The sequence below is a fragment of the Carettochelys insculpta genome, chromosome 3 (genome assembly GCF_033958435.1).
Source record: "Carettochelys insculpta isolate YL-2023 chromosome 3, ASM3395843v1, whole genome shotgun sequence".
NCBI lineage: Eukaryota > Metazoa > Chordata > Testudines > Carettochelyidae > Carettochelys > Carettochelys insculpta.
In genome coordinates, this window is record NC_134139.1 from 187,159,933 (window position 1) to 187,169,891 (window position 9,959).

Here is a 9,959-nt window from a genome sequence, read left to right on the forward strand (position 1 = left end):
CCTATGTCACTTGGGAGCTTCTGAAGATTTTATTCTCAGTCACTTGCCCAAGGTCATACAGGAAATATATGGCAGAACTGGGGAATGAACTCAGATCTGAGTTCCTGTGACAGCCATGGGGCCTTAAACACAAGACCATCCTTCTCTGTAGGAGGCCATAAATACGTGATGAGTTCTTTTATAGCCAATTTTCCTTCCAAGTATTCTTATTGCAATCATTAAGCTATTAGCTGTGCACTTCAGCATTTCTGTAGGAATCCTTTCATGCCCAAGCTATCTGATAATAGGCATGTATGAGGCTCTAAAGTTACTTTTTCCATATTAACCTTTCATTTACTGATTATATTTTCTCCCAGTATGCATAGCTCTCGTCCCCTCCCAGACCATATGTTTATAATCACTTCAAACCTCTGAGCAATTCCATTAGTTTCTATTCTTCCTCAGATCAAGTTTACACATGTGGGCTGAGTTCCAGGAGAATTTGTGCAGGATTAAAAAAGTGGAATTAGCTTCAGTGCTTGGTCCAACACTGCTTTAAAATTTTCCTCCCTCCCCCTCCCCCTTTTTTTTTTTAAATTCTTCTGTGTACTGGAAGTCTAGAATGTGAAGCTCATAGGATCATGATCAGTCCCACATTTACACATTGAGCATTAAATTGAGAGGAGAAAGAAAAAGGCACGAGCAAAAGCGAAAACATCAGACAGATGTTCATTGAAATTAAGAGAATACTCCCAGGCTATGTCCACACTACAGTGATCTGCTGGCAGAAGTTGCTGTCGGAAGAGATCTTCCGACAAAACCTAGGTCAACAGAGCACCTCCACACACAGCAGTGGATTGAAAATGTGGTCTGCTTTGTCAACAGAGAGCGCCCACACAGCCCAGCTGCTCTCACAACACAACAAACCCTGGACCCGCATCCAAAAGAGTCACTTGGACAGCAAGCCCTTCTGGGAGCCCCAGCCAGGCAAGCCCTTAAAGGGACTTCCTCCACCCACGTCCCCTGCCCATGCTGAGGCTTGCCTACCTCCTCGAGAGATAGCATAGCTACTGCAGGGCTCACATGCTTTCTCTGTGAGTTTGACCTTCTCAGTAAGCCATAGTGCCAGAGCAGTCCCTGAGCGTGCACTGGAACCACTCTGAGTTGCCTGAGATGCTGATCAACCTGATCATGGCCATCCTCCACTTCCTCTGTGGGGGCGCGCCTGACACCAGGATTGAGGAGCATGCCCCAGGGCCCTACCTGTGCCCACCACCGAGAGGTGGCCAGGTGGGTCTATAAGTACACCACCAGTTCTGGCTGGTCATGGGAGAGTAGGATGACCAGCGGTGGCTCCAGAACTTTCACATGAAGGAGGACACCATCTTGGAGCTCTGTGCTTGGCTCACTCCCACACTCCAGCTGGAGGACACCCAGCTGCAGCCCGCCATCCCCCTGAAGAAGCCTGTCACCAAGTCCCTATGGAAGCTCACCACCCCCAGACAGCTACTGGTCTGTAGGGAACCAGCTCAGCATGGGAACGTCCACCATCAGGGCCATCGTCATGCTCTCTTGGGCTTCAGGCCCTGCATGGGGGGGAGGTCCTGCCCAAGGGGGACCCTCTGAGAGTGGGGTCAGGAATTTGAGAAGTGGGGTTGGGGAGGGGTGAAGCCCCTAACCTTCTAACAGCCCTGCTGCCAGGGGGGCAGCCTCACAGGTGGGGGCATGTCCTGAGAGCCCAGGAGAGAAGGTACACAGGAGGGGGCAGGGGAAGCTGCCAGTGTGCAGGGACACGTGCAGGTAGTGACAGCCATCAACATGCTCCTGCTCCAAAAGGCCATCCACCTTGCAGATCTGGACGTGGTGTTTGCTGGCTTCGCTGCCCTGGGGTTGCCAAGCTGTTTGGAGAGACTGATGGGACTCACATCCTCACCCTGCCCCAGACCACAGCGTGGCCCAGTACATAAAACACAAGAGGTACTATTCCACTGTGCTTCAGACCTAGTCAACCACTGGGGACAGTTCCTCGACATGTACATCAGGTGGTCAGGCTGGGCACGTGGTGGGTGTTCCCCAGCTCCGGCATGTGCTGGAGAATGGAGACGGGAATCTACATCCCCCCACTGAGAACTGATGGCTGGAGACATGCAGATGCCACTCTGTAGTCGGCTACCCCCTCGTGCCCTGGGACATGCCCTAAACCAGCCACCTGGACCTCACTCAGGTCCTCTTCAACACCCACGTCAATTGGGTGCAGAACCAGGTGAGGTGTGTCTTTCGCCATCTGAAGACATGTGCCTCCTGACCTGGCTGGACATGGGAAAGCACAATGTCCCCCCAGTCATGGCCACCTGGTATGCCCTCTACAACACTGTGGAGGAGAATGGGCAGGTCTTTCTCCCAGGGGTGAGGAGTGGACACTGGCCATGGCTACAAACAGCTGGTGCAGCTGCCATCTGCCAAGACTACAGGAACAGAATGCAGATCCAGGAGGCCCTAAGGGACAGCTTCTCCCATGGCCCCCAATGACCTTCCCCAGAGTACCCCCGATGGGGGCCTTGGGCCTGCAGCCCTACACTGTCCCCACCATGACCTCTCCCCAATAATGAGGGACATGGGGGTTGTAAACAAATAAACTGTTTACTGTGCAATAGAAAAAACAGTGCAAAAATAAAGGTTGTTCAAGTATCAATTGATAGCATGCGGTGCTGGGTAACTATATCCATTGGGGGACTTGGGACTGAGGGTGGGGGGGTCTCAGTCTGGAGGGGGCTGTGACCCCATGGGGGAGGGAGACCCCAAGCAGCACTGTCCATGGGATCCCCTCCTGTTACAGGTTTGGGGTCCCTGTCAGGGCTGGATGGGGCTGGGAGCATGGGGAGGCATAGAGAGGTTCAGCATATTTGGGCTCAGGGTAGCAGGGGGAGCCTGGGCAGCAGGGAGGGCTGGAATGATGGGGGGCCTGGAGATGTGAGGTGGCTGTGGCCAGCAACCACCACACTAGTTCCAGGACAGTTGGCAGGGTGTCCAGCGGGGGGCAGGGCAATGGGGACAGGGGGGCAGGGACAGGGAGAGTGATAGTGGCAGGGAGAGTGGGAGCAGTGGGGGGAGCAGGGGCAGCATGCATGGATGGCTGATCCAGCTGGTCTTGCCAGGTGCCAGTGACAGCAGCCAGGCCAGACATCAGTAGGTCCCAGACCGACCTCCACCACTCCCACTCCCACCCCTCCCAGTCCTCCCACAGTTGCTGCTCCAGGAGGTCTGTCTGCCTCCTGAGCGTGGGCACGTAGGCCCGCAGGGTGTCATCATCAGGCCGGCAATGGCCCCTGCAGCCATGGGCCTGCCCAGGAGTGGTGAGGTGCCATTCCTGGGCTGGCCAGCTCTGGTCCCTGGATGAGGCTGGCTGGCCCCAGTGGTGAGGCTGGGCTAGGGCAGCCCTTGGATGATACTGCTATAAGGGAGAGGGAGAAGACACGGTGAGCCATTCCCACCACACATCCCCTAAGGCACTGCCCCTGCAACCCCCATGAGCATTAGCTCCCACCTTCAAGCCAAGGGATGGGGATATCCTGGGAGCACAGGTACATGAGCCCTGCATGGCAGGCTCTGCTGCATATGGACTCTGCGGTGGCCTTGAGGACCACATCCTCCCTTGTGCAACCCCCACCCTATGGACTAGCAGCCCAGGGAAGGTGTCCATCCACAGGAGGGGTCCCTGCATGAGTGGCAGGTGTGCTGGGCACAGCCTGCCCTCCCCCCAAGTCCCCTTCCTCACATGCATGTTGCTCGCAGCACTGTCCTCAGGGGTGGGTGCTGTCTGTCTCCTGTGGTATGTCCTCGAGCTGAGGGCCACATTCCCTGGTGGTGTGTCTGGGGTCAGGCTGCCACACTTGTGGCTGGCCTGCTCCCTCAAAGAGGTTCAGAGATGCCCTCAACATTGCCTTGTTGGAGGGGCCCGAGTCCAGGACGATGACAAGCATCCCCTGGCTGGACTCGGGGTCCATCTCAGGCTATGGCTGTGCCCCCTGTGGAGCCCACGAGTGCTCCTGCTCTGGTGGTGGGGGGCCTCTTCCACCACGTCATTGGCCGCCGTGCTGGGGACACCATCCTCACCCCCCAGGAGTGGGTGCAGTTCTGCTTAGAAGGGGCAGATGGCCCTCCCTGCCCCACATGTCCCATGCCCAGATGTTCCCCTGCCTCAGTTCTTTCACTTTGACCTGCACCTGCTCCAGGGTGCAGGTGGGGTGTCTACAGTTGCCCAGGGCTGCAGAGAGGTGGGCATACCCTGGGGCATTGTCCTTCTTCACTGTGGGGGGCCAGCAATTTGTCCTTCTCTGCCCAGAGGCCCAGGAGGTCCTGGAGCTCCAGCCCAGGCCAGGATGGGTCCCGCTTCTTTGACCTCCCAGTGTAGGCCCTAGGATCCCTTGGGCAGGTCTGGCAAGGGGCCTGGCAGGTCTCTTGTGGCCTTGCCCATCATTCCTGCATCCCAGGGAGCAGCTGTGAGGGCGTGCAGCTGGCAGCAAGTGACTCTGCTGCCCCATGATCTCAGCTTCCTGCCATGGGCCTTCCAGGGTTCCCTGAGGTTTTAAGGATGGCTGGAAGCAGAGAGAACAGAGCTGTGATTGCTGTAGACAGGGTGTCCCCCTGGCCAGCTTGACAGCACCACAGAGGACTGTTCTGTTGACAAAAGGCCCCCCTAGAGCACCCACACTTGTTTTTTATTGACAGAATCTGTCGACAAAGGCATTCTGCCTTGCGTGGGAGAGACTGAAGGCTGTTGACAAAAGTGCCAAGCTCTGTCGACGGTATGTCAACAGAACACATTTTTAGTGTGGACATTCTGAGAGTTTTTTTGTAGCCCCATTGATTTCAATGTGCTTTGAAACAGGCTCTGTTTGCATAAAGGTGAGGAGTGAAAATAGGGTGAGTAAATTAGGTATGGGGTTATTAAAAAAATAAAAAAAGTTATTCCAGATAACAGCAGTTGCAGAGAAATAGGCTCTTGTATTCCATGGGGTGAGATTGTGTGACAGGACATAGTACTAGTGTTTCTGATGCTAGACAGTGGTTGTTGGTAGGTTAGAGGGAACACGATGGGAACTGTAGAAATACACAATCTAACAGTGAGAAAGGAGCAAGTCCATGAAATGATCAGAAAACCAAGAAAGAATTAGTAGATTGGATCCTCAAATGGAAGGAGAGCTAGTGGAACTGTCTGATGACGGGCTGATATTGCTGTGTATATCTGTGAAGATAGAAATACCTACTGTCACCTTCCTCAGTGAATAAGTGAAATATCTTTGTGGTGCTAGCAGAAATCAACCCAAACCACCAGCATTACCACCCCTCCACACGCACATAGTAAATTACATCCAATTTATTTTTGGCCCAGCGAGGAAAAGCTTTCCAAGTGCTGCTCTTGCTCAGTCATCCTTCAAAATATTCTTTAGGGCATAAACATATCTGAGCCCAAAATATTGCACAACCCATTTAAGATAAGCTACTTCCATTTGATGAAAAACATACACAGCAACAACAGAGAACATTAATATCCCCTCTCCTTCACATAACTTAGAAAGAGATAGGAGCTCACACTTGGACAAGGAAGAATTAATGGAAACGTCGTATTCGGAGATCCCTGCTTCATGTCACATCACCTAATGGAAAAGGAAAGGTGGTTAAACCTAGGTGAGACTTATAAGCCTTAGAAAATTGCAGGTCATACATGCTCAGTAGAGACATCTTAGACTTTAACAGCTATTGTTAGAGCCTATTTTAAACACTTTTTAAGTAAATATTTTGTAGTTATAATTGTTATGTTGTCACATTCAATATGGAGTTGTACCACCTGACTAAGGATCCATTTTGGACTCGGCCTTTCAGAACTGTCAGTCACTGACAGCTGAGAAACAGAACTAACTGTTTTTTCCCACCCTTTTCCCCTGAGCTTTCCACTACCTCAGAACTGTTTTCCTGCCAAGGGATCATGGGGTACAGATTTTCCCACCTTACTGTCTATAAGACTGTGACCTATGTCACGGGATGGGCTGTCCATCACTATCCACTGCAGCAGCAGCACACTGTCTGTACATCGCTGTCCATCTGCTGTGTGCCAAAGCAGAAGGAGGAGAAAGAAATCATCATCCTGTCCATCTGTCACATCACATACCATCCACATACCTGCCAGCTCTTACCATCAGCTGTGCTCCTTCAGTGAATCCACCAAAGGGGGACTCCTCAGTGGTCCTCTCTTAGGACTCTGTCAAGTCTAAAGGTCTCCTGGCAGAAGCCACATATTGATCAACAAGATCAGACCTCGGCCATACTTACTACTTTGGGGCTACGTCTACACGTGCACCCAACTTTGAAATAGCTGATTTCGATGTTGCGACATCGAAATAGGCTATTTCGATGAATAACGTCTACACGTCCTCCAGGGCTGGCAACGTCGATGTTCAACTTCGACGTTGCTCAGCCCAACATCGAAATAGGCACAGTGAGGGAACGTCTACACGCCAAAGTAGCACACATCGAAATAAGGGAGCCAGGCACAGCTGCAGACAGGGTCACGGGGCGGACTCAACAGCAAGTCGCTCCCTTAAAGGGCCCCTCCCAGACACACTTTCATTAAACAGTGCAAGATACACAGAGCCAACAACTAGTTGCAGACCCTGTATATGCAGCACGGACCCCCAGCTGCAGCAGCAGCAGCCAGAAGCCCTGGGCTAAGGGCTGCTGCCCACGGTGACCACAGAGCCCCGCAAGGGCTGGAGAGAGAGTATCTCTCAACCCCCCAGCTGATGGCCGCCATGGAGGACCCCGCTATTTCGATGTTGCGGGACGCGGATCGTCTACACGTCCCTACTTCGATGTTGAACGTCGAAGTAGGGCGCTATTCCCATCCCCTCATGGGGTTAGCGACTTCGACGTCTCGCCGCCTAACGTCGATTTCAACTTCGAAATAGCGCCCAACACGTGTAGACGTGACGGGCGCTATTTCGAAGTTACTGCCGCTACTTCGAAGTAGCGTGCACGTGTAGACGCAGCCTGGTTGTCCAAGGTAACTGTGCTGGGTTTGGGCTTCATGCCTATTAGGATGGTCACTGTTCCACAGTTGTCTGTTTTATTTAATTGGTTATTGTTTTCTAAGTCTTTCCCCCTTTCTCAATATCGTAAATTAACCCTTAATACATTTAACTTTGCTTTGAATAATACTTTTGTCTCCTCATTATTGGGTTAAGGAAGATGGAGGTAAGGCAACCTTATCTCCCTGTCCCAAATATGGGAGCCAGGAAGGAGGCGGCAGCTGCCGGCACTCCCGGGAACCACAGGGAAGTGGCAGCCACCAGCAATCCTCCAGAGACCCAGGGAAACCACACCCACCAGTGCTTCCTGGGAGCCCCAGGAAGTGGCAGCCACCGGTGATTCCCTGGAACCCAGGGAAAGCAGCATCCACTGGTGATCCTCCAGAGTCCTGGGGAAGTGGCAGCTGCCAGCATTCCCCTGCAACCCCAGGAAAATGGCAGGGATGTGGCAGCCACCTGCACTCCCCCTGCTTCCCAGAGGCTCAGGTAAGTGACTCCCACTAGCTGTACCTGCGGGACGGCCCAAATACAGGACAATGAGTCCCTTTTAAAAAATAAGTTGGGATGCCTTTTTGGTGTCCCAAATAAGGGACCGTCCCACCCAATACAGGACAGATGGTCACCTCAAAGGGAGGTAATCATCTGGGGTAACCCACAGGGTATAGACCCTGAATCGGACCTTGCTTCTGCTGGGTGGGATTGGTGGTTAACACACACATACACACATCATCATCTTTAGCCTCCTCTCTCACAAACCCTCAAAGATCCCACCCACCTGGACGTGCTCGAGCCTAGAGCTAGGACTTCCCAGGCAATTGGTGCTCTGGGCTGCTGTGGGCTGATCTAGTTCCAGGAACATGAACTGACAGCAGAGACCCTTAGTGAGCCAAACTTCCAGCTCCCCCCCACCATCCCATGCTCCTGCCTAGAAACAGGATACAGGGAAGAAGTAGATTGATGCCATATTTGAATGCAGATTACACAAGTGCTAGGCCGACATAAGGGGAGCAGGTTGGGATGAGGAAACCTAGGAGGAAACTGTGACTGGTTGAGCAAGGAGATCAGAACTAGGGGTCATGAGCAACTGGAATCTAATAGGTGAGTGACAGACCAAGGATAGCTGAGAAGTGGGACAGTGGGACGAAAGTGAAGGGAGGAGAAACAGATCCAGTGAGGATCTGGGCACAAGGGAAGAACTGGGACTGGCAGGGTAGAGACTGGGACCAAGAGTTGGTGGAAGGAACACTGAGATTAGGTGAGGAATCTGGGAAGGGAGAGCGGGACTGAGAAACTGTGGACAGAACGGCTGAGGAGTCAGAGGAGGCAGCTGGGTGTGGAGGGATAACTGGGAAATGCTGAACAAGGAGACTGGGACTGGGAGTTGCGGGAAGATTGTATCATTCAGCACACAGTATGGGCCTGTTTGGGGGATGAATCAGGGTTGTGTACTAAAGGAGTTATTATAAGGACCACCTGCTGCATTTGTTGCAAAAGTTTTGTAGTGAACAAAGCCAGGAAATAAGGAAGAGAATAGATGATCTCATGGTTAAGGCATTTGGATGCTGGCTGAAGAACTGGATTCTGTCGCTGCCTCTGCCACAGAGATCCTTTATGATGCTAGGCAAGGCACTGAAACCAAAATTTTCAGAGGTGGTCAGTAACTGTGAGTTCCTCATTTTCCAGCTGCCTAACGCAAGATCCTGGGGTCTGTTTTAATAACTGGGGTTTAACAAATGTATCCCAGCAGTGATCTGAGCTGTTGGAAAGTGGAGAAACATCTATAGAACGTTATAATCACCTATAATAATGAATGCCAATAGAAAAAGATACAAAAGGGGAACAGCCAGACTATTAATCCAAACAAGAAATCTACCGCTACAGCCATAAGGATTGTGTTGAGATTATGTCCAGTCAACAAAAGAATGGAACTGGAAATTAATAGACCCAAATGTTCTGTTTGAAATTAGGCCTAACTGGTGAACAAAAGGGCTATTCTACTCCTTACTTAAGGATATGAATGATGGAATGGCTAGGAATAAGGTGATTTCGATGTTTGCAGGGTCCTTTTGAAAAGGACACCTTTGTAGACAAGCTGCGTTCAAGCAAAACATGGCACTTTTGAAGTGCCGTGACCAGGAGCATGTTAATGAGGGGCTGAATATTCATTTCAGTGCCTCATTAGTATTCTCTGATTTGGCCATTAGCATGGCCATTTTGAAGTTTTTTCTAAGTGGAGACATAGCCTTAGTATCATATTTTCTCTCCCTCTTTCTGTCTTATCAAAAGCAGGAAAAGTAACCACCATTCACATAGTCAACTCAAAAATCTGTAGAAGTAACCCTTTCTTCTGCACTGAAGAAGACTGTTTGGCAGAACAACAGACTAACCAATCTACTTTTTCTCTCAACCAATGTTTCCCAAAACAAAAAAGCAGTCCAGTAGCACTTTAAAGATTAACAAAATAATTTCTTAGGTGAGCTTTCACGGGACAGACCCACTTCTTCAGACCACAGCCATACCAGAACAGACTCAATATTTAAGGCACAGAGAACCAAAAACAGTAATCAAGGTGGACAAATCAGAAAAAAAAATTATCAGGGTGAACAAATCAGAGAGTAGAGGGGCATAAGGGCAGGGGGGAGTCAAGAATTAGATTAAGCCAACTATGCAAACAAGCCCCTCTAATGACCCAGAAAATTCCCATCCCAGTTCAAACCACGTGTTAATGTGTTGAATTTGAATATAAAAGAGAGTTCAGCAGACTCTCTTTCAAGAGTGTTGTGAAAATTCCTTTTCAGTAAGATGCAAACTTTTAAGTTATTAACAGAATGGCCCACTCCATTAAAATGCTGCCTGACCAGTTTGTGGATCGGAGTGTTTTGTCTGTTTTGTGCC